Below are 24,376 nucleotides of genomic sequence, written 5' to 3'. Positions count from 1 at the left end.
TTGGTAACCTTCCTAGTTCTTTTCCTCCACTTAGAATCAATGTTTTTCCTGTACAGATACCTCATCACTCTCCCAGCCCATTTACTTTCTTCCACATTCGTCAGTCGTTCTTCATAATCAATTTTACTGTGAGCTTCCCTCACTTCAAGACTTGTCCAGCCCATATCACCCTGTACAGCTTCATTTGTAGTCTTCCCGTGAGCACCCAATGCGAGGCGTCCCACTGACCTTTGGTTGCCATCGAGTCCTGATTGTACCCCTGATTTCAAGCAAACAACCGCATTTCCGAAAGTAAGTCCTAGAACCATTACACCTTTCCACATACCACGGAGCACCTTGTACCTATTGTATCCCCATAACGCTCTGTGCTTACTACGGCTGCATTTCTATTCCCTTTCACTGTTATTGTTTTTTCCTGTGTTTCTATATATCTAGTTCCTTCGTTTATCCATATAGCAAGGTATTTATATTCTCTTACCCGAGGTATTTCTTGGCCCTGTATTGCCACTGTCTGTTTACTGTCTTCATTGAATACAGTAGCACCTGAGTTTATAACACTAAATTTCAAAGCTAAATCCTCGCCTTCCTGTCCACAGATATTAGCCAGACGTTGCAAATCACTTTGCTTGTTAGCTGGCAACACAATGTCGTCCGCATAAAATAAACCTGGAAGCTACTGCTCTACTACTTTACTCGCCTGTTTTTATGAGAGATTAAACCCGGTCTTGCTTCCTTCTAGCACCCTCTCCATCTTTACCATGTACATCATAAACAGCAAGGGGATAAAGGGCACCCCTGCCTCAGTCCCTTATTGATATCAACTTTCTCCTCGCTCCTCATCCCTTCCCATTCAACGCAAACAGTATTTTCTAGGTAAATCTCTCTCAAAAGCTGTGCACAATCGTCACCTAAGCCTTCCCCTTCCAGAATACCCGACAAAATGTTGCTGTCTACGTTGTCATAGGCTCCTGTAATGTCTAAAAAGGCCAAATATAACGGTCGGCTTTCTACTTTTGATATTTCAATATACTGAGTAAGAACAAATAAGTTATCATCCAAACGTCGACCTATTCTGAAGCCATTCTGAATTTCTCCCAAAATGCCATTATTCTCTGCCCATGCTTGCAGTTTTAATTTGATTGCCTGCATTGCTAGCCTGTATATTACCGATGTAATGATCAACAGTCTGTACGAGTGAATTCTATCGTTCTCCCCCTTACCTTTATAAATTAAATTAATTCTACTTTGTCGCCAACTGTCTGGTATTCATCTGTCTATTAAAGTTTTTTGCACTGCTTTCACCCGAACTTCTTTACTTGGTCCTAGTTCATTAATCAGCCTAACAGGAACCTCGTCTAGCCCTGTGGCTGTGCGCTTGGGAATTTTCTCTTGGGCTTTTTTTCACTTGAAATTTGTCAGCACCAGCTCCTTTTCCACCAGGGTCTCTTTCATGCTCCTTTTTTTCTTCAAATTCAACCTCGTCATTACCTTGGAAAGATTCGACTTTTATTTTTCGGATATGATTTATTGCAGCTTCCCCTTCCAGTTTGTTTCCATCTTCGTCTTGGATATGTTGTTGTATTGTTGCTGACTTCCTGCCTAATAATTTTATGTGGTTCCAAAATATTCTAGGTGCAGCCTTCTTTTTCTCACGTATTTCTCACAACCAACATTCACTTTCACCTTTTATCTTTGCTTGCACCAGTATTTGAACCATAGACTTTTTCTCCCCGTATATTTCCCATTTTATGGCTACTTCATACTCCGGCAACTGCGTCTTCTTTGCCTGCCTGTGCTCTCGGGATGCTTTCTGTCATTCGGCGATCGCTTCTCGTATCTCCTTGTTCCACCAGATATTCGGTTTCTTTTTTCCTTTCAAACGAACTTGTTTCTCTTTTCGTATTTCTGTCGTTACTACATTTAGAAGCTCGCTATATTCCCACTCTTGGCCATTTGCACAGTTCTTCCTCGACTCTAGTGACTATATTTATTATTTGTTCAGCGTTCAAATTTGGAATGGTCATTTTGCACACCTTGCTCTCTTTCCCAACTACATATCGTGTTTACAAAATGATGCCTCCCTATGCTGCTATACCCATCCTCATCAAGGACCATTTCTCTCAACTTATCATGAATCCCTTCTCTCATCAGACAGTAATCAATGGTCGATTGCTGGTTTCCCACTTCCCGCGTGATCTGCCCTTTACACTTAGGCCCTGTATTCACGATAACGAGGTTATGTTGCTCACAAATATCTAGCATTGACTTCCCATTGTTGTCAGTATAGCCATCTAAATCCCGTATGTGGGCATTCAGGTCACCTAATAGGATAATTTCAGCATCATTCCCAAAACCCTTAATATCAGCACTTATGCATTCCACGTACTCTTTATTATTTGTGCAATTATTTCCGGTCCAGAAATACGTAACGTCCAGCCAAGTTTTTTTTCCCAGTCATTGTACCTGATAACGAAAGATGCTCATGACATTTTGAATTTACTCTTTTCCATTTGGCTCCCTGATGGATGAGCATTCCGACTCCCCCTACCTTTCTTTCTGACTTAGTTCTGTTGCACCCTTCCCCAACATAATTCTCAATCACTGGTGGCTCTTCCGAGTCTCTAAGAGGTGTTTCTGTAAGCGCATACACCCCTATTTGTTCTCTATTTAACTGCTCCTCAATCTCTGCCCACTTTTGCTTTCTTCTGCCGCCCTGCATGTTTATGTAGCCCATTGCATGGTGAGCTTTCTTGCTTTCTTCCTTTTTCTGTTATTCACGGCGATGCTATACTGAAGTACCCTTAGAGGACCTTTTTCACTACTACCTACTCTGGCCTCCTGAGCGCCAGCGGGCCCCCTAAAGAAGCAACAGCGCGACCAGCATGTCGCCAGCCCACTTCTCGTGCAAGCCTGTAATTGAAGTGGATCTCGTCTCGTTGAAAACCACCACACCTTCTCACTTCCCTGTTTACTTCGACAACCTCGAAGCCTTTCTCCCGACTCATTTTCCATATCGCCTCATTAGAAGCCACTACGGCTCTTCGTATGTGACTGTCACATACAGGCACCTCCGGCACCGTGCACACCACAATGCGCACCTGAGGGGACAGCTCGCGGAAGTCGTCCAACCCCTTTGCCAAGCGTTGGGCTAGTCCTGTCCCTTTCCTGTTTAGGACGTCATTTAGCTCACCTGCTACTATGACAAGGTTGCGAAGTGGACATTTTCCGTGAGCTTTGCTTTTGCTCGCTCCATGACAGAACTGAGCATCCGCCACGGAAATGTCCCTACCCCCACTCTTTTATCGCCTTTCACCCTCTCCACATGGAGCTCACCTTCCCCAGGGCTGGCAGTGCCAGCCCGCGGAAAAAGTCAGCAGAGGGGCGTTGCCTTCAGAGATGGCGCTTCAGCAGCCTTTGAGCAGGCATAGAAAAAATAAAGGAGGCTATGGGTGAGCGTGATGATGCCGATACATTGCCCAGGCCCAGTGATGTCACATTGTTTGCAAACAGGGAGAGGTCTATAGTGTCGTGTCGAAGTGCTGAAGGAACGCAAGAATACGCCGGGAGCCCAACAAACATGCTACATCCAAAAGCGACGGGTCGCCGAACAGGCGAATTTCGCACGCGCAGCCAGCCTCGCTGGTTTCGGTGGCCTGTCTGACGCATGCATCTGTCATGCCTGGCGTGCCGTAGCTTGTTGCTTGGTGAATGAAGAAAAATACATTGCAAAGTATAGGTTCATTTATACGCAAAACTTTTTAGTTTTAGTGGGAAAGAATTAAGAAAATGAAACGCTATGTACAGAGGCATAGCCAGAAATTTAATACAGGTGGGAGAGGGCTCACGTTGAAGCTCGGTATCCTCGTTATGAAATTTCTCGACGGATCAAGTACATGAATAATAACTGCATTGCCTTCACCAAATATGCTGTAAACAAATTTGAACACTATGCACTGTGAAGACAAGGAAAATATATTTTTTGTATACTTGTATGTCCCAAAAATTGTACCTGAACAATCATGCTTCCAACAGTCAATGCTTCCATCGTTTTTGTCTATTTGATAAGTAAAGCGAGTATCGCACAAACTTTTGAACTATATCAGTTTGAAACCAGCAAAGCAGTGCATGCTGCTCATATGAAAAATGTAAAGGCTGTGAAATGAAAAAGATGATGACAAATATATTAGTTTTGATAAAACTTTGTCATTCAAGAACCTTGTTTACATTTTTGCACAATTGCAACGGCGAGGGAAAAATCTCAATGATGTTCTTTGTTCCAGTGTATTGCGTAGGAGCAGCTGTCTCTAGTCATGTATTGGGAACGATTGCACCGAAATTATAGTCGCAGCACAGAGCACATATAACAAGCATATGTTCTGCAAAATATATGAGGGTGAGTGAAATGAAAGTGAGCCAGTGCAACTATAGTCTCCATGAACATTTAGACATTTTCGGTGGTGATCCAGACACGGCAACTTTTGGAGCAGAGAAAAAGCTGCTTTGGAGCAACCTTATATGAGAACTCGATTTTATAGCAGGAATTGGAGTAGCAACTAATTTCACAGGGATACCTCTCTCATGACCACTAAAACCAAGGCTTTGATCACTGCCACAGTTCTGTAAAGCCATATTTGTTGCACTTCTCTATCAGCAGATTAAGTCTTATGTACATGCACATTTTACAAACCACCAAGAAATGAACCAGTCCATCAGATTTAATGCAGTACTGCAAATGAAGGAGGATGTACAGCTAATTAAAGTATATTAAATGTTATGACAAAAATTCCAAAAACCAAACTGCAAGGGGTGCCTTTTGACTTTTATTTTATTTGCATTTTATGTGCATTTTGCAGCATTTACTGCCTTTTGCTCGCCTTGATCAGTTCTTCCAGCTGTGAGTGGGTTTGGCTCAAAGTGGAGTTGCCTTCAGCTAATGAAGTATTCCCACCTTCAACTTGTTCCAGGCTCTTAGAATTCAGACCAGAAGAAATTATGTCTTCTGCTCGCTTCAGTAATGCCCTACATGAGGTGACCTTCCAAGCTCTTTCGGAGCCACTTTTCGTTGACAATGTCAGCACTAGTGTATTTGCCTCCAAACCTTTTTCTGCTTTTGACTGATGTGCACTTGCAGTTCTCTCTGCATATCGGGCTCTGGATCTCCTTAAATTTTGCTGGCATCTCCATCATAGCGGCGAAGGTATGTGCAGTCCGTTAATGCTTGTGATGCATAATGAGTAGCGGTTTTCATACAAGCGTTTATTTTCACTAAACCCTCGTTCGCAGTCTGCATTGCCATGTGGTAGACACAGCAGACGCTTCATGAGCTTTGACAACAACGGATACTTCGGTTGACCTCCAACAGTCTTCTGCTCAAATGTTTTGGCCCAATGAGCATCAATTCATTCATTTTCAAGGGCCAGAAGGGCGCTATTGGAGTCACACTTCAGCATGTGCCACTCAATGATTACAGACAAAACTTATTCATTCTTGATTACTTGAAGAAGCTGCGACACAAGGTATTTTAGTGATCGCACTTCGGACTCAACATTTGTTTGTTAACTGTAAACTGAGGAGGCTGGCACATTTAAGAACTCGATTGTCAAGCGGAAGCTTATGAATAAGGTTCTTGGCACAGGCCAAGTAGAAAGCCCGTGCTCCAAGATAAAACCACTTTTTCTCACTTGAGTACCATTGATTTTTCGGTATCTGTACCAATTTCAGGTTTTTACTTTCAAAAGGATGAATCCATCATGTCTAGCCTTTTCAGTTCTTCAGCGCTCTTGTCTGCAAAGGCCTCATGACGCAAACACCGACTTAGGACTCGCTGGACTAGAGTAGTAAGTGCAGTGTGAAGTATATGCAAGAGCGGCTCTTGCTTTTTAAACAGCAGCTGAAATCCACTAAAACGCAGCGCGCAGTTCTTTAAGAACAATACTTTAGGCAAAAGTTGCTTCTCACAAAATGCTGACACAAGCTTGTGCACCGATCACGTACGTGTTGAAGGAAATATCCGGGACGCATTTATACATAAACAGTTTTTCTTATCAATATTTCTCGATATGGAAAAGGCATATGACACAACGTGGCCTTACGGAATCATCCACTCGTTGGACATTGCGTGAATGGTGGCGCGCAGCCCGTCGATCACACCGGCCGCTTTGCTGTAGTCGACCGCGATGGCCAGGTGCGACGGGTATATCTTTCCGATCACGATCCAGCCGTCGGGCTTGACCACAATGCAAAATCTCGTGGCGCGCAGATTGTCGCGAGCCTCCCGGATCGCCTCTCGGGTCTGTTGCATGACGTAATCTCTGAAAACGACCAAGATGTCGTTCGGGAGGGACCGAGCATCGTACTCTCTCTGAAACTCGATGTTGACTTGAAAGAGCGTGATGTGGAACGCGTCGTCCCTGGTTGTGAGAATAAACAGGTCCCGCAGCGCGTCCCGCGCTCTGTGCAGACACTGCTGGCGACCCCGCAGTTTCACGACGATTCCAAAGCCCGGTCTGGTGTCTCTTATGTCCCTGCCCATAAAGCTGGTCGAATTCCACAGTGGCCTCTCGTCGTCGGGATTCATGAAACGGCGGACCTCGGCGTCGGTCTAGCTCTCGCTGTCGTCGTCAGCAGCGGCAGCAGCTCTGGGTGTCTCAGTGAGATAGAGTCGGCCGCCCCTTTCAGTTATTTTGGCCGCCGCGTCGTCGTCGCCCATGGTCACGTAGTGCACCTCTTGGTGTTGTTTTTTCTGCTGCTCCGCGGGTTTCTGCTGCTCTGCGGGTCTCTGCTGCTCTGCGAGTCTCTGCTGCTCAGCGGGTTTCTGCTGCTGCTTTTCTGTGCTGGGAGCATCGATTGCAAGCTTCAGGTGAACGTGTCCGGCCTTTTTAATGACGGTCCCGTCCACGCGCCCCCTGACGAGGTAGACTACGTCATCGAGGTGGGCGGCTGCGGCCTTTGAACTCGGCTCCGGCCTCCTGGGAGAATTGGGAGGAGCAGTAGGCGGCCGCCTCGAGGTGCTCGGTTGCTCGGTAGTGCCGCTAGCCTGCTGCTGCCGTTGCTGCTTTGATGCGCAGCTCGATTTAGAAGACATGGCGTAACTAGTAGCAGCGTCGTACTCCGTTAAGGTTGGAGGAGAAGTGCTGCTCCTTGGAGAGGATGGAGGAGGGGGATTCCGTCGGCTTACGGTAGTAGTACTAGTACCCTCTTCCGTCTCCACGACCTTTTCTAGCGTGAGGACCATGCGCCCGTCCGCCAGAGCGGTCACGGAGCCGGCTAAGCGGCCGTCCTCTTCGTAATACGTCTCGTAGACGACGGGAAAATGTTTCCTTTTTTCGGCGGCCACCTCTTTTATTTGCTTGCGCATCCTCTCGTCCTCGTCGGACAGCGTCAGGTACAGGCGGCCGTCCCCCTTGTCAATGACGCTGCCGGCCAGTTTGCCGCTGGGCCACTGTACCATTGCGATCCCACCCGTCGTGCTGCCCGACCTCCGCTCCTCCTCCTGGTGTTTGCGCTCCATAAACTGCTCGAACGGAGTTAACGTACGCGGCGGCGGCGGCGGCAGCGACTTCTCGAACAGCTTGAGAACTAGACGGCCGTCGCCCGAGTCTGTCACCGTGCCCGCCACTCGTCCGTCCGCCTCGTAAACTGCTTCGTAAACGAGCGGGTACTTGGGCGCTCTCTTTGCCAATTCTGCCTCCCGTTCTTTCCTCCGCTCCTCGTCGTCGGACAGCGTGAGATACAGGCGGCCGTCGCCCTTGTCAATGACGCTGCCTGCCGGTTTGCCGTCCGGCCAATGGACAATGGCGATCCCCGCTCCCTTTTGTTGCTGCCGCTGCTGCTGCCGCTGTTGCTGCTGCTGTTGCTCCTGCGGCGGCGTGGCAGTTGCTTCCTTTCGGCTGCCGTCGCTGCCCTTTGCCGTTCGGCTGTTGTCATTGCCTTTCGCTTTTCGGCATCTGCCTTTTGCCTTTCGCCCGCCGCCGCTGCCTTTCGCCGTTGTTTCTCTCTCTGCATTTTTCTTAGCTCCTCGTGCGCACATTCATACAAGTAATCCTCGTCATCGGTGTCGTAAACAAACAACTGTGGCGACATCGCTCTCGCTGCTGCTATAATATCTTCCGGCCACACGGAAGCCGATGGCCCCTCGCTCACCTCTGAGGTTGGCGGTGGCGCTGCTGCTGCTGCCGCGGCTCCCTCCTTGGCCGGGGCGGCCCCCGATGCAGCAGCGGCGGCCTTCTCCTTGGCTTCTGCGGCTGCCTGCCGCTCCCTCATGACGGCAATGAACGACTGCTCTTTTTAGGCTACTGCGGCTGCTGCTGCTGGGCCGGCTACTGGGGCTGCTGCTGCTGGGGCGACTGCCTTCTCCCTCTCGTCAGCGGCTGTCTGAGCTGCCCGTCGCTCCCTCAAGAAAGCGGTGAAAGACGATTTCTCGGCAGCGGCTGGAGAAGTGGGAGTAAGGCCCATCCTCAAGCGCTCCTCTCTATTGGCGGTGGTGATGGTAGTGCCCAAAGCTTCCCCGGTCACTGCATGGTATGCGAACGTGGGCTCCTCACCAATATCGGAATCGGCGGCCTCGGCAGCGGCACGAGCTTCCTCCTTCTCCATGGTCAGGTTGTTGTTGTTGTGGCAACTCCGGTCTCGTCAGCAAGTCTCCCTAACGAGTGGTGTGGTGCCTTCCTTTATTCGCCCGATATATATACGCGCTGCCGCGGGCCTTCCTCTCTTTCTCGTAAACGCGTAACGGCTGCAACAAATCTGCCCCAGGCTCTGACCGCATAATATATGAAATGTTAAAGCACCTGCCATCTGAAACACAAAGAACCCTTCTTTTTCTTTACAATGGTATGTGGTCTTCCGGCCAGATTCCCTCTGTCTGGAAAGAGGCCATTATAATTCCCATTTTGAAGCAGGGTAAGGATCCTTCCTTGGCAAACAGTTATAGACCGATAGCGTTGACAAGCTGCCTATGCAAACTCTTTGAAAAGATGGTGAACAAACGCTTGCTCCACTATCTTGAAACCAACAAAATATTAGACCCATACCAATGCGGTTTCAGGGGACGCAGGTCGACGACAGACCAGCTGGTCCGAATGGAAATGTACATTCGTGAAGCCCTTATCCACAAACAGTTTGTCGTACCTGTATTCCTAGATATGGAAAAGGCATATGACACTACGTGGCGCTTCGGGATCCTTCTGGATTTTTCTGGAATGGGTATACGCGGCAACTTGCTGACCATTATTGAGAGCTACTTGTCTTACAGAACATTTCGCGTTAGAATTGGCAATGTGCAGTCTCGATCATTCTCACAGGAGACAGGTGTACCGCAGGGTGGAGTGCTGAGCTGTATACTCTTTATTGTGAAAATGAACTCCTTGCATACCATCATACCTCGCACACTCTTTCACTCGGTTTATGTGGACGATGTACAGATAGCTTTTAGGTCGTGCAATCTCAGCATCTGTGAGAGACAGCTACAGCTTGGCCTGAACAAACTCTCAAAGTGGTCAGAAGAAAATGGTTTTAAATTTAACCCTCAAAAAAGCACATGTGTTCTCTTCACAAACAAGAGAGGCATGTCACCGGAACCCGCCATTGACCTTAACGGAGAACGACTATCGGTCAGTCTTGAACATAAATTTTTAGGTATTATTTTGGACACAAAACTTAATTTCATTCCCCACTTTAAATACCTTAAATCTAAGTGCCTGAAGACTATGAACCTGCTGAAGCTGCTTTCTCGAACAAACTGGGGCAGTGACAGGAGGTGTCTGCTTAGCCTGTATAAAAGCCTTGTACGATCACGCCTGGACTACGGAGCCGTGGTGTACCAATCCGCATCGGACAGTGCTCTGAAAATTCTCGACCCGGTCCACAATCTAGGTATACGGCTGGCAACAGGCGCATTTAGGACAAGCCCTGTGGAAAGTCTGTATGTTGAAGCGAACGAATCGTCCCTACACCTACGCAGAACATATCTAAACTTTTGCTACTTTTTAAAATGCAAATCGAATGACGAACATCCGTGTTACTCAACTGTACTTGACTTATCTTCTGCAAGACTTTACCGTAACCGCCCATCCGTTCGAGCTCCTTTGTCTTTGCGCTTAGAACAGCTGGCTAATGAAACCGGTATTCAACATCAAGAAACAGTCCTAATGACTCCCACTAACCTTGCACCACCTTGGGAATGGCAGTCTATCCAGTGTGATATGTCTTTCGTCGCAATAACAAAACATGCGCCTGAGGTGCATATACATTCACACTTCCTCGAACTCCAGGCGAAGTACTCCTGCGCAGAGTTTTATACAGACGCTTCAAAGTCTACTCATCGTGTAGCTTATGCAGCGCTCAGTCCTTCATTTTCAACGTCCGGTGCATTAAATCCAAACACCAGCATTTTCACAGTGGAGGCATATGCGATCCTCTCTGCTGTGAAACATATAAAACAAACAGGTATACCTAAGGCTGTCATATTCACAGACTCATTAAGCGTTGTTAGTTGCATATCAAGTCTACGAAAACACAAAAACCCCATCCTTAATGAAGTGTATAACCTTCTATGTTCAGCATACATGTCTAACCAAATGATTGTTCTTTGTTGGGTGCCTGGCCATAGAGGCCTTGAGGGCAACGTAGCTGCTGACGAAAGGGCTACATCCGTACCTTTTTCTGGTGAAAACATTAATATACCTGTACCCTACTCAGACCTTAAGCCATTTTTACAGCATAAACTACGGAAATATTGGCAACGGCAATGGGACACTCAGGTATTCAACAAACTGCACCTAATCAAACCGATCCCGCAGGGGCGTCTGCGTCAGCAGGCGTTTGGTGCGTTGCGACACCACGGACCCGAGCACACGAGGGTTGGACCCTCCCGCGTGTAGCCGTGCGCGGCTTAGCCGTGTCCGGGGGATCCTGGAGGTTGAGCCGATGCCGGGTGTTCGGACCGTTAAGGCCCCCCGGCGGAGGCAACACACCTCTTTGGCCTCTGCTTCACGTAGACGGCACCCCCGGACTGACCCACCCGGGGGAAATCGGTAGTCGCCTTTTCCTGTCCTCCTCTCCAATCTTCGTCTTTATCTCTTACTTTTTGACCTTTCCTGTCCTCTCCTCTCTTCCATTTACTTCATTCTCCTCGGCGGCAAGGGTTAACCTTGTGTGGGATAGCCAACCTTGGTTATAACAGATTTGGTTATAGCAGCGATGTACGGCTGGCGTTGGCAGGGTTTCTCCAGCAGGAACTTCTGTCACGTCCCCCTGTTGGGCTCCATGGTGGGTGGTCGGCATCGCGGCCGAAAACCCAACTGTACCTATGGAAAACGCGTTTCCTAAACTACCTGATCGCCCTCAGAAACGAGGGCGCACCGAAGAAGTATTTCAGTTTTTCGGACGCCAAGTCCACAATTTTCCTCGTTTTCATGTGATCCACACAGAAAAACCAGCTAAACAAGTCCGAACAATCTCCCCCTTCCTTGTATCTAAGACCCTTACCGAAGTTTTTGGCCCAGGTTATAAGGCGTCGAGGGTGGCTAGCGGTGACCTCCTCTTGGAGCTCCGCGATCTGAAACAATTTGAGAAACTGCCAAAACTAGTATCATTTGGGGAGACCCAAGTAGTAGTAACCCCGCACCGCACGATGAATACCACCCGCGGCGTTGTCTCGGACGATGATTTGCTGGAGCTCACTGAGGCTGAACTCTTGGAGGGCTTCAGTGAACAAAATGTCATAAATGTCAAAAGAATCAAGATAAGGCGCGAGGGTAAAGAAATTGCGACCAAGCACCTAATTCTCACCTTCAATTCAAGTGTCCTGCCCGAATCAATCGAGGCCGGGTACATCAAGCTCCGTGTAAGACCGTATGTGCCAAATCCCTTGAGATGTTTCAAATGCCAACGTTTTGGCCACAGCTCGCAGAGCTGCCGAGGCCGCCCAACATGTGCGAAATGCAGTGCCCTTGAACACGCAACTGAAGAATGTAAGAACTCTCTACACTGTGGAAACTGTGATGGGGATCACGCCGCGTACTCACGGTCGTGCCCCTCCTGGAAGAAGGAAAAAGAAATTGTAACCATAAAAGTAAAAGAGAATATATCGTTCAAAGAGGCACGAAGGCGGGTAGCATACCTGCCAAAGAAAAGCTTTGGCGAAGTGGCGCGTCAGGGGGCAGCGTCACAACGGCCTCCGGCGGCTGTCCGACCCACAATCAGTGAGTCGGCAGTCACGCCATCTGCCCCCGCGACGGTTGCAGCTAGCGCTGCTCCGTCAACCGAGGAGAAGGAACCATCGACCCCGAAGGTGGGCGCAGCCGAGGCTGCTCCAACCTCCCCGGCCCCTCCCAGCGCTGGCAAAGGCCGGCGTAGCCAAATCCCTCTGGGAGCCCCATCGACCTCCGGGCTGGTGGGCGCAGGGGTCTTGCCCTCCAAGGCGGGACTCCCTCTGAAAACTTCCAGCTCGCAAGAGCATGTGTCCGGCGCCTCACAAGAGGCAATGGACACTACACCCATCCTCAAGGCGCACCAAGCGCCTAAGGAGCGGCGAGGCTCCCTCGAACGCTCCAAAAAGAACAAAACCCCTATTACAGGGCCTCGAAAGGGTTCTGTAATCAGGTATCCCGTCCGTTTCCGTAAACACAGCACCAATTTATTTTAAATATGGATACACAAATCATTCAATGGAACATTAGAGGTCTCCTTACAAACCTTGATGATTTGCAAGAACTCATCCACAAACATAATCCAAAAGTGCTGTGTTTACAGGAAACACATTTAAAATCCAGACACGCAAACTTTCTCCGTACGTATGTTACGTTTCGCAACGATCGCGATGATGCCGTCGCGTCATCGGGTGGTGTTGCGATTCTCACTCATAAAAGTATAGCATGTCAACCTTTACACCTTCGAACGCCCCTTGAAGCAGTAGCGGTGCGAGTTGTTCTGCTAAACAAACTCATCACTATTTGCTCGCTTTATATACCCCTACATTACAAATTAACTAAACATGAATTTCAGTCCTTTATAGATGAACTGCCAGAACCCTATGTTGTTCTTGGCGACTTCAATGCGCACAGCTCCCCGTGGGGCGACTCTCGTATAGATGCGCGAGGTCGTCTGGTTGAACAGTTCCTTTTTTCTTGTGGTGCGTGCCTTTTGAATAAGAAGGAACCCACATATTACTCTCTAGCAAACAGAACCTTTTCTTCAATCGATCTCAGCATAGTTTCTCCTTCTATTCTCCCTGAACTTGAATGGGAAGTTACAAAGAACCCTTACGGAAGCGATCACTTCCCCATACTACTAAGAACGCCTCAAGAAAATGAATATCCACCACAGGCACCTCGGTGGAAGATTGAGACAGCTGATTGGGACAAATTTCGAACTCTTACTGGTATCTCATGGCATAACATCTCCTCGTTAGAAATTGATGCTGCTGTGGAGTATTTTACAGCCTTTATAATAGATGCCGCATCTAAATGCATATCACAAGTAAATGGCCTCTCGTGCAAACGGCGCGTCCCGTGGTGGACCGACGATTGTAGGATCGCACGTAAAAAACAACAAAGCGTGGGGTTTGCTACGCGCTTCTCCCACTGCAGAAAATCTTATCAACTTTAAAAAAGTAAAATCCGAAGGCAGGCGAACCCGCCGACAGGCTAGAAGAGAAAGCTGGCAGAACTTTTTATCGGGCATCAACTCGTACACAGATGAGGCGAAAGTCTGGAACAGGGTTAGTAGGATAAGGGGGCGACAAACATACTCCCTCCCTTTGGTAAACACACAAGGCGAAACTCTGCAAGACCAGGCAGATTCACTTGGGGAGCACTTTGAGCGTGTGTCGAGCTCAATCAATTATTCCCAGTCCTTTCTTAAACATAAAGAAATAATAGAACGTAAGCCAATCATAGGAAAATCCAGGCAGAATGAACCGTATAACCGGCCTTTCAGTATTGCCGAGTTGAAAGCTGCCTTGAACACATGCAAAAGCACTGCACCGGGACCTGACAGAGTCATGTATGACATGATCAGAAACCTTCATACTGACACACAAGTTGCACTACTTACACTATTCAACACTATTTGGGTTTCCGGATACCTCCCATCCACATGGAAAGAAGCGATTGTAGTCCCTGTTCTGAAGCACGGAAAAGACCCCTCCTTGGCGGCAAGTTACCGTCCGATAGCTCTAACTAATTGTCTGTGTAAGCTTTTTGAAAAAATGATAAATCGCAGACTAATACATTTCCTCGAGGTCAACAATATGCTCGATCCTTATCAGTGTGGATTCCGAGAGGGGCGGTCGACGACCGATCATCTTGTGCGCATAGAAGGAAATATCCGCGATGCCTTTATACATAAACAGTCTTTCCTATCGATATTCCTCAATATGGAGAAGGCATATGACACAGCATGGCGTTACGGTATCTTGCGAGACCTGTCGGAAATTCGCATCCGTGGAAATATGCTGAACATAATTGAAAGCTATTTGTCAAATCGTACCTTCCGAGTAAAAGTCGGCAATGCACTGTCACGTCCCTTTACGCAGGAAACTGGTGTACCCCAGGGAGGCGTGCTCAGCTGCACTCTCTTTATCGTTAAGATGAACACGCTACGTGCTTCACTACCACCTGCCATTTTTTGTTCCGTATACGTAGACGATATACAAATAGGCTTCAAATCCTGCAATCTCACAGTATGCGAAAGACAGGCACAGCAGGGCTTGAACAATGTTTCCAAGTGGGCAGACGAAAACGGATTTAAGGTCAACCCCCACAAAAGTTCTTGTGTTCTCTTCACAAGAAAGAGAGGCCTGGTCCCAGATCCTTGTGTAGAACTGGGCGGAACACAAATCCCTGTCAACAAAGAACACAAATTCCTTGGTGTTATTCTTGACTCCAGGCTCACTTTCATACCTCACATAATACATCTTATAGAAAAATGTCTTAGGACAATGAACTTACTTAAAATCCTATCCCACACAACGTGGGGTAGCGACAGACAGTGTTTATTGAATATTTACAAGAGCCTAGTTCGATCACGGTTAGATTATGGTGCCGTGGTATATCACTCTGCCGCACCGAGCGCACTTAAGATGTTAGACCCCGTTCACCATCTGGGTATCCGTCTGGCCACTGGCGCATTTAGGACAAGCCCTGTTGAAAGCCTATATGTGGAGTCAGATGAGTGGCCACTCCATCTTCAGAGAACAAACATCAGCTTAACGTATTTTCTCAAGGTTCGCTCTAATAAGGAACATCCGTGTTTCACAATCGCTAACGACTTGACGTGTAAAACACTTTTTCATAACAGACCCTCTATGAGACTTCCCTTTTCACTGCGTGCAAGAGAACTTAGCACGGAAATGGATGTTCCAGTTCTCGAACAACGCCTAATGCCTCCAGCTAAGCTAGTACCGCCCTGGGAGTGGCAGTTGATAGAGTGTGACACATCCTTTGTAGAGGTCACTAAACATGCGCCAGAGACACAACAAAATGCATTTCTTGGAGCTCCAGTACAAGTACTCGTGCACAGAGTTTTACACAGACGCTTCTAAGTCGCATGCCGGGGTGTCCTACGCAGCCATTGGTCCGTCCTTCTCGGAGTCCGGTGTACTGCACCCTGAAACAAGTATATTTACGGCTGAGGCCCATGCACTATTGTCGGCTGTGGAGCATATCAGAAAATCAAATATTCAAAAAACAATTTTATTTACAGACTCCCTAAGCGTCGTGAAAGCCTTGAAGTCACACTGTAAACACAGAAACCCCGTAATTACTGAGCTCTATTCTATTCTCTGTAGAGCGCATATGTCTAACCAGCATGTCATTATATGCTGGGTGCCTGGACATAGGGGCATCGAGGGTAACGTTCTAGCAGACCAGATGGCCACATCAATTTCCTTGCATACAGTTAATCCTGCTGCTTCGGTCCCTGTCACAGACCTGAAGCCTTTTTTAAGAAGGAAACTGCGAAATCACTGGCAACGTATGTGGGACGCAGAAGTAAATAACAAACTGCACGTGATAAAACCACAGTTAGGTTCTTGGCCCCCCGTAACAAAATCACGGCGAACAAATGTCCTATTCTGTCGCCTGAGAATAGGAGACGCATTTGGCACGCATAACTTTCTAATCACTGAAAATGATCCTCCAACCTGCGGTAGATGCGGGGAGAGGCTGACCGTCCTCCACGTCCTCCAGGAGTGTCGGGCAGCCGAATCTGAAAGAAGGAAACATTTTTCCCTAGCATACGACATCCCCCTACATCCCGTAATGTTACTCGGCCCAGAACCGCTATTTGGTACCAACGCCGTCCTAAGTTTCCTGAAAGATGTTGTCCTGCATGTTATTAGCCCCACATGTTCGTAGCGTCTCCTCTCTTCGGAGGATGGCGCTGTGATAGTTCTGTTGTATAGCACGTGCCTCTAGGCCCTTGTGTTTCAAGGGCTCCGGCGAGGCAACAGTGCTCCAGCTATTTTTACTATCTCATATATTTTCAATTCTATGTCATTCTTTTACGATGGATTTTAATGTTCATAGTATTCGTCATTAGTCATCGCCATAATTTTACATCACGTAGATTTTATGCACTTTACAGCAGCTATTTTTAGGCCACTTTACAGCCAAGTCACATCTCCATAATACATCGTCAACATCACCACTTGTCATGGCGCTCTTTGGCCACACCTGGCCCTTGCGCCATTAAACACCACATATCATCATCATCTAATCAAACCGAAAATAGGAAACTGGATCTCTGAGAAAACAACGAGACAACAGGAAGTACTGCTCTGTAGGTTAAGAATTGGGCACACCTATAGCACTCACTCGTATATTCTAACTGGAACTAACCCTCCGACATGCACTAGGTGTGGAAGTAGACTTACAGTTCTTCGTGTTCTCGTTCAGTGCCCATTATTAGAAATAGAGAGAAAAAAGTTCTTCCCTTCCTTATACAGTCATAATATACCTCTGCACCCAGTCTTCTTTTTAGGCAATGACCCTCTATTTAATTTTAAATCAGTGCTCAAGTTCTTAGAAGAAACTAATACCATAGAAATGATTTGGCCAGGCTATTTGTAGCACAGCCTCTGCTTAGAGGCTGTAGCTGCAATGAAATCGCTTACACAGCACATGCCTCGCAGCCCTTGCACTGAAGGGCTCTGCAGAGGCACTGGTGCTGCTATAAATTAACATGTTTTAGTATCTTATCGTTCTCAACGTACGTTAACAACTATAGGACTCACTTTTCATTGACCTTATTTTAATAGATACATATTTTACGCCATTTACAGCGAATATTTTAGGCCAATATACAGCCATATTCATCGATACTCATTGCCATTCATCACCAAATGTCATGGCGCTCTTTGGCCATTTCTGGCCCTTGCGCCAAGAAACGATATCCATCATCAAGGGTAAACTGCACGAAAGGAAGAAACGCATACAGCGAAGCGCGGAAGCTACGTTTCTAAATGTCGTGTGTTTCTTCCTGTCGTCTTAACGTTTCGCGCAGTTTAGGCTCACGAGCCTTAATATCTGGCCTAAGTGCGTGATTGTAGGATGATCTGCATCCCCACCGAAGCTTCTCACCACGCCAAAGAAGCGGTACAAAAAGAAAGATGAGGTCTGTCTTTGTACACACAAGCCACAAAAGAAAAGAAAGAAAAAGAAAGAAGTCGGATTTTTCATTCCGTGAAGGTGCTTAATCAGCGAAACTGAAACGTGCGGCCCCTGTGTTTATCACTGGGTTGAGGGTTCATTGAAGTATTTCTCAGTTATGAGGTTACACACACAATCGGCTACGAGAGAGAACGACGTCACTGACAGTATGCCCGCAGTCCGCAGTTGTCGCGTGTGTTCGATGTCTCGGTTTGCTCGGCGGCGTGGTTAGCAGCCTTCGCCTGCGATTTGCCGCTTGTAATTCTTCAAAATTAAATTTCAAAATTAAATCTTTCCGTTACTTAAGACCATGAGTGGCTCATACCCCGTAAACGCGGCCTCCCTATTACGACGACAGAAGTGAAGTGAAATTCTACGCTGGAAAGATGAACGGCCACGCAGCCAGCTGAGGAAGACGACGACGAACGCTGGAGCAGTGGCACAAGCGCGTGCCGTTGATTTCGCAGAGAGTTCCCGGTCGGTACGAGGAATCGCTCTGTTTCACGCCGATCGAAGCGTCGCTTTGCTGGGAGCAGAGAAAAAGTGGTGCGCCGAACTGTTGAAATCGTTCCGATAGCGGCCTATGCATCCAGGTACGCAGCACGGCGGCATCGTCTGCTGATATTCTTAAGAAACTCGGCGAAGGCTACAGTTCCAAGGATGACGTGCTTGCGAAATTCGCTCTCAACAACGAACCACAGAATACATCAACGCTGCACCGCGTGCTTAGTCCGGCCCGCCCGCGTAGCCGGCTATTGCGGAAGTGAAGCCGGGCGCGACTGCAGCGCCACGAAGGCGCGGGCGGGTGGCGGTTCCGCGCAACGGCGCCGAGTTTTAAAACTGAAGCTAGTCTAGTAACGTTGGGCCGAGTGCGCGTTGGTAATTGAATACCGACTGTACTGACTACCGAGAACCTGATACTTTTGCAAAATGCTTGGGAATGCAGCATTCCACCTCCACCTTATGCTACTTTTGTCAGCATGGACCAAGTTTCACGTCATCTTGTACGCTTTCGCCTGTATGCAGCATGAGCAGCGACGTCGTCGGATATGGTCAGCCTACATGAAAGCACTTTTGTGCGCAAGAGGGTTGGCGATGTGCTCTGCCGTCAACGGTTTGGTGGTCATGCAAGGTGAGAACATATCTAAAGGATCCTTTTAGACAGACACTGTGCTATACTTGCTAATGAGAACATTTAAGCCCACTAGTACTCCCAAAACGAAGCAGCGTACGAAGGCAAGTGGCATTTCTTACGAAATACTTTTGATAGCAGTCGTGTCGTGATCGGCAACAATTGCCGCCACACGGTCCAGATATTATGATTGAGTGAGTGAGCTTTAGTGCAAATTCGTGATTCAAAACATCCATGTGAGGCCGGGGATCAGATCAGCTGGCTGCCAAATTCTGACTACCTGTTCCTGAGTGTGACTAAAAAAATATAGGGAAGCGCTTCGAGCTGTTAATTCACGTGCTGCCCCCCCCCCCAAAAAAAAAAAATATGGACGCAACGCGTGTAGTGATAAATTTTGGTAACCATACTACCTGCGTAGCTTCCACAGCATTGCACCTGATGTATGAAACGGGGTATAGAAACAGGGGGGTTGGTTTACGCGGACGCCTTGGCAAGCGCCGAGGCAACTACCCATTGTCGGAGGCGAGCCCACGGGTTGAGTAGTTGTCGTCTGCTCGACACACCGTCCTTGTCACGCTGCTTGCATCATTTCCGTCACGCTTTCTCTATTTTGTTGACTACAGATCGGTGGGGAATAAAATCAGTTTGTGTCACCGAGTATCAAAACTAGATGCAGCAGAGAGAAACACCTGTCAAAGCTCCATGCATCTGCAGTGGGGTTGGCGACGTGACAAGGGTCTGGTTGGGAGTTCCGGCGGCGCGGTGGGAAGCTGTGTGAACGATGCGAAGTTCAGAGGCAGGAGAATTCCGTTTGCTGTAGATGCCGGATTCCCCAGTGTAGAAGCGCTTTCTTTCGCTGCCACTGCTCTGGCTGGTACGCACGGGATGAAGCTTTTGAAGCGCTATGTTGAACATTATTGCGTGCGATAGCCGAAAAAGGACAAAAGCGATTGCTTTGCTTTGCATCGAGTGAGAAAAGTACCAGATGTTTTCTTTTGCGGTGCACAATCACAATGTTTGCATTTGTGTGGCCTGTACATGTATTCGAACTGACCAAAATGAATGCGTCAACTCTGGAAGTTAGTGGTAAACATCAAGATTTCTTTATTCATATCATAACAGCTTCTGCCATGGGAGCAGCACGTTTTTCAGGCTTCAAAAGTTCTTAATTTCACTGCTATCTCACATCGTCCCACAGCACACACATCACCCAGTGCTGTCTTCTGTTGCATTTGGATGCACTATTCTTGCAAGCAACATTTGACACTTCTTGTGGCGTTTGTGTACATTTTAAGTATATTATTTATGTGCTACTGTGCATTAGCAGCGTTTTTCGAAATATTTCATGGTTTCTCTCCTTTGTTGTAGGGTCTTTGCTGGGAAAAGAACGGAAGCAGAGAAGTGTCTGGATGAAGGCTCGTTCTAATGACTGGTGGGACCGCATCGTGGCAGCAGAGTTCACGGATGAGGACTGGCAAGATAACTTTAAAATGAGCCGAGCTTTATTCAACGAACTTGTTTTACTTTTGGAACCATTCATGTCGCCAAAGACATGTGTGCGACAACCACTACCAGTGCAAAAGAGAGTGGCTATTGCCCTTTTCAAAATGGCCAGCTGCAGTGAATACAGGGTGGTAGCAAATCAATTTGGTGTTCACAAAAGCAGCGTCAAAAATTGTGTTTACATGTTCTGCCAATCGCTTGTACAGCATTACCTGAACAAGCCTATAAACATCCCTACTGCCACAGAAGCTGAAGCTATTGCCAGGAACCTTAAAGCAAGGTACCACTTCCCTCAAATATTTGGTGCAATTGATGGTACCCATATCCCTATCATGGCACCAAAGAAAGGATATCGTGACTTTGTGAACAGAAAAATGTGGACATAGTACAATGTGCAGGTTGTGGTAGATGACCGAGGGTGGTAAGTTTCATTTCACAAAATATTCAGCTTTCTTTTTCTCTTGGGAGTTTTCTCCTGGCAAACATGGGAGCCAGTGGCCTTTCCTCCCACAAGCTCGTTTGCTTGCACCATAGTTCGTTGTTCTTCTGTAGCAAGGACTGTATTAGAGCTGGCCAATTAATGTTAATGAATAGACTGCACAAGGACAGTTCACTTGTAAGTTGTCATAGAAGTGCCCCTGTTGCTGGAAACTATATTCTTGCCATGTGTCTAATGATAGTGCGTATTTATGTTTCAGATTTTGCAGTGTTACCTGCAATGCTCCAGAGAGTGCACCTGATGCATCTGTATTGAGGCTGTCGTCACTGTTCCAAAGGAGTGAGGAGCTGTTGCCAAGTTAAGAAATCATGTTGAATGGCTGTTCAATCCTACTCATGCTATTGGGGGATCCTGCATATCCTGGTTTGCCTTGGATACTGAAGGGATGCACCTCTCAAAGGAGCAGGAATCATTTAATGTGTACCACAGTAGCGGTCGCAATGTTGTGGAGCATGCCTTTGGAAGGCTAAAGGGGTGATGGAGAGCGCTGGTGAAGCGGGCTGACATAAATTACGAATTTATGCCGACAGTCACAGTAGCTGCATGCATTTTGCACAATTTTTGTAAAGAGAGAGGAGAGACAGTAAATGATACACGGATTGGTGATGTTAAGTCATCTAAAGATGAGCTTTGCCAGCAGCCTTCAACCAGACCTCTGCACACAAGCTCTGTTAGTGAAGTGCGAGATTTCCTCTGCGATTTCTTGGCTGAGAACTTTACACTTCGGTCTGCATCGTGGTGAATTGTATCTTGTGAAGTTCTGAAGACAGTCAAATGAAACAGAGTTTGAAGCACGGTTTTTAAAAGCAGTGTTTATTTGCCAGAAGTACAGCTTCCTCACTTTACTGCTTCACTCGGGCTGCTGCCTTGACCCTGAGGCTGTTGTGAAGAAAAGACAGTCCTTCTTGCTGGAGAGGCTGGCTAAATGAAAAGGGATGTGGCATCTGCCCACATGGTGCTGCAGGCTGGCCAAATTCTGGCGCATGCTGCCTGACCAATTGTGCCATCATGGCTTAGTTTCCTTGAAGGAATGATGCCGTAATTCCTGCCATTACTTCTTTGAAATTATCATTTTCCTGTTGTAGCAGCTTTTTCAGCTGCTTAAGCAGAACTTCGTTTTGTCCTTGAAGAAGTGCAGCTGTCCTTCAATGCTGCTGCTCCAGTAACTCAGGCAGTGCCAAGGTGCTGTTCCTGAACCGCTTTGCTGGTGGCATAGTAGAGCCAGTGGTTGCTGCAAGAAACAGTGCACAGCGGTAATCACCATAAACATAGGAAAACCTTCGTTTTTGGCCATACTGTTACATCACATGGGAAAGCCATTTGAAATTGTTGCATCCAGAACAATAAATGAAGTAGATCCGGCGCATTGATGTTACGAAAACCATTATGCTGGTAGCTGTCTACCTAGCATTGTTTATGATTATGCAAAGTACAATCGGGGGAACCAATGTGCTGATGCAAGAAGAACCACTATGTGCCTTACGCAAATGTGTGTGTGTAAAGACAGCAGCAAGATGGCGTCGCTGACGTCATTTCTACTTTGACCGTTGGACGCGAGCTCACGAAATGTTTGGTTCCACATGGATACTGGACTAGCGTAGAAAAAGGAAACGTGGAGTGCAACATGATCAGCGGCTCCATGTTATGCCATCACATGTACATATACAAACATTCCATGCGGTATGTGCACATGCATAAACATTCATTTGTTCTTCTGCCTGTAGGAATTGCACTACTCCATTGCTAAGAACACAGACTGTACCATTAAGAAAACACCACTTACGACTTGAGCTCATTGCGGAGGTTTTGCTGCCACCAGGTGAATCGAGGCTGTCAAAATGAGAACGCCTCTCGTCATCACTCTGACCTGAATTGAAAAAGATGGTGGTGTCACTGCATAACTCACCGTTAAACATACATCTGCTCATTTCATTTATGTGTAAAACAACTCCTTTACTCACATTTTATTTTCTCAATTTTTTGGTCTGCTTTGCTAGAAGCCTAATTGCTTCTTGTTCTGCTGTTGCTGTTTCCATGTACACAAATATTGTATGCTTGCACTTGCACACATATTGCTTTTGCTGCCTGACCGTTAGCTCCTGTTTTTTAACATGTGGCCCCTTTTAAGTTGCACAATAAAACCGTTGGCCAGTGATGCAAATGTTTTTAGCGTTTGCAATAAATGAAATCATGAAACTTGGGTTGCTTGTCTGAATGTTCAAGTGCCAAAAGATGGGAGATTACAATTTCATCAGGAGAATTTCTTTCATCCGGAGAATGCAGCTTTACTAGTTGTTGGTACTACTGGTTCACAGCACAGATTTGCACACTCAGTGCGCTTATGCCCGCACTCGTTTCTAAAGTGAACGGTGGTGAGCGCGTGGAAGTAGGTGGTGCGCTCACCATCGCTCACAATTACATATATATATTATGGCGATATCATATAATAACAATATAATGAGCGTGTGTCCAGGAATTTCGCCTTGGCAGCCTTCATCGACTGGTCTTGCATTAGCTTAAAATGGGGTGCAGCTTCAAATAAAACTGTGGACGCGAGAGTGCTGAGCTGAGAGGGTGAACACTCGGGAGAAAAAGAAAAAGCCGTTCCACTTGTTTTACCTGTGTTGTCCTCGTTGGCGACACTGACAGCATCACTGTCGAGGCCATATTGATGAGCCTTGACCATGGGACGGTGGCAGAGATTGGCGCTTAGTTCTTTATACAATCTCCATTTAGATGGCGCTGCGCCGCTCAACATTTGTAGCTCTTTCCTAGCAAGAAAATAATTTTTTTTCGAAACACGAGTGTGAGTCTGGCAAAGCCTTTCAGAATATCAGTGAGCTCAGCAAGACAACTTACCTTGCTGTGTTTCCCTTTTAGGTTTTTCCAGTGGGTACGCAGCTGTTGCCAGGTTTGTACATATCCAATTAAAGCCATTTCTTGAACCTTTTCGAAATGAACTTGATTTCTCTGGTGGCGTGAATCTAACAGCTCACCAATATTTAATTCAGATATGATTGCAAGGAAAGCAGTGGTTTCCTCTGCGGAGCAATAGGTTCGCGTAGAGCACGCTGCGGCTAGCGAAGTTGCCGTGGGGAACACCATTTTGCTTCTGCTTCAAGCGTTGCTGTTTCCCAGTTTCACCAGTGCGACAGTCTTGCAGCTAATTCGTTCCCATAATTCCTAATGCGACGATCCTGTGTTTACATGCTCCGCGAGAGTCGACTCGCGCCTGTAAACCTACCCTCGCCTGGCGCATTGATGCGTTTTGCCTTCCTAGTGCATTACTGTTGTTTACATGAATGCGATGCGCTTGAAATGTGATGCGATGCGACACTGTTGAATTCAAGTAAACGCGGCTATAGGCTACCCAAGCACTGCGAGCGGCGCCACTAGATAGATAGATACTGTGGCTTTGCTCTTTGTATCAAGTGGTCACACCAGTGTGTCCTAGCCAGAACAAAAAGAGAAGAAAACGTTGCACACACACAACATGTACATCACAGCCCAGGAGTACTGTGCCCACAAGAGTGTGGCATAGGCAGTCCGAGTCTAGTGGCGGCGTATTGCCACCCACCATTCAGAGAGTCG

The 24,376-nt window shown here is 47.2% G+C and overlaps 1 long non-coding RNA gene across 1 annotated transcript in view; it reads left to right on the top strand.

Moving 5' to 3' along the window:
• Nucleotides 1–22,981, top strand: part of LOC129383218 (uncharacterized) — a 122,012-nt gene extending 99,031 nt beyond the window's left edge. Inside the window, exon 4 of the long non-coding RNA XR_011893455.1 lies at nucleotides 20,152–22,981. This is a non-coding gene — a long non-coding RNA (uncharacterized lncRNA). The remainder of the gene's footprint in view (nucleotides 1–20,151) is intronic.
• The last annotated feature ends 1,395 nt before the right edge of the window (nucleotides 22,982–24,376 follow it).

Source organism: Dermacentor andersoni, chromosome 3, assembly GCF_023375885.2.
Source record: "Dermacentor andersoni chromosome 3, qqDerAnde1_hic_scaffold, whole genome shotgun sequence".
In the NCBI taxonomy this organism is placed as follows: Eukaryota; Metazoa; Arthropoda; class Arachnida; order Ixodida; family Ixodidae; genus Dermacentor; species Dermacentor andersoni.
Note: the sequence above shows the minus strand (reverse complement) of the source record. Positions and strands in the feature narration are given on the sequence as shown.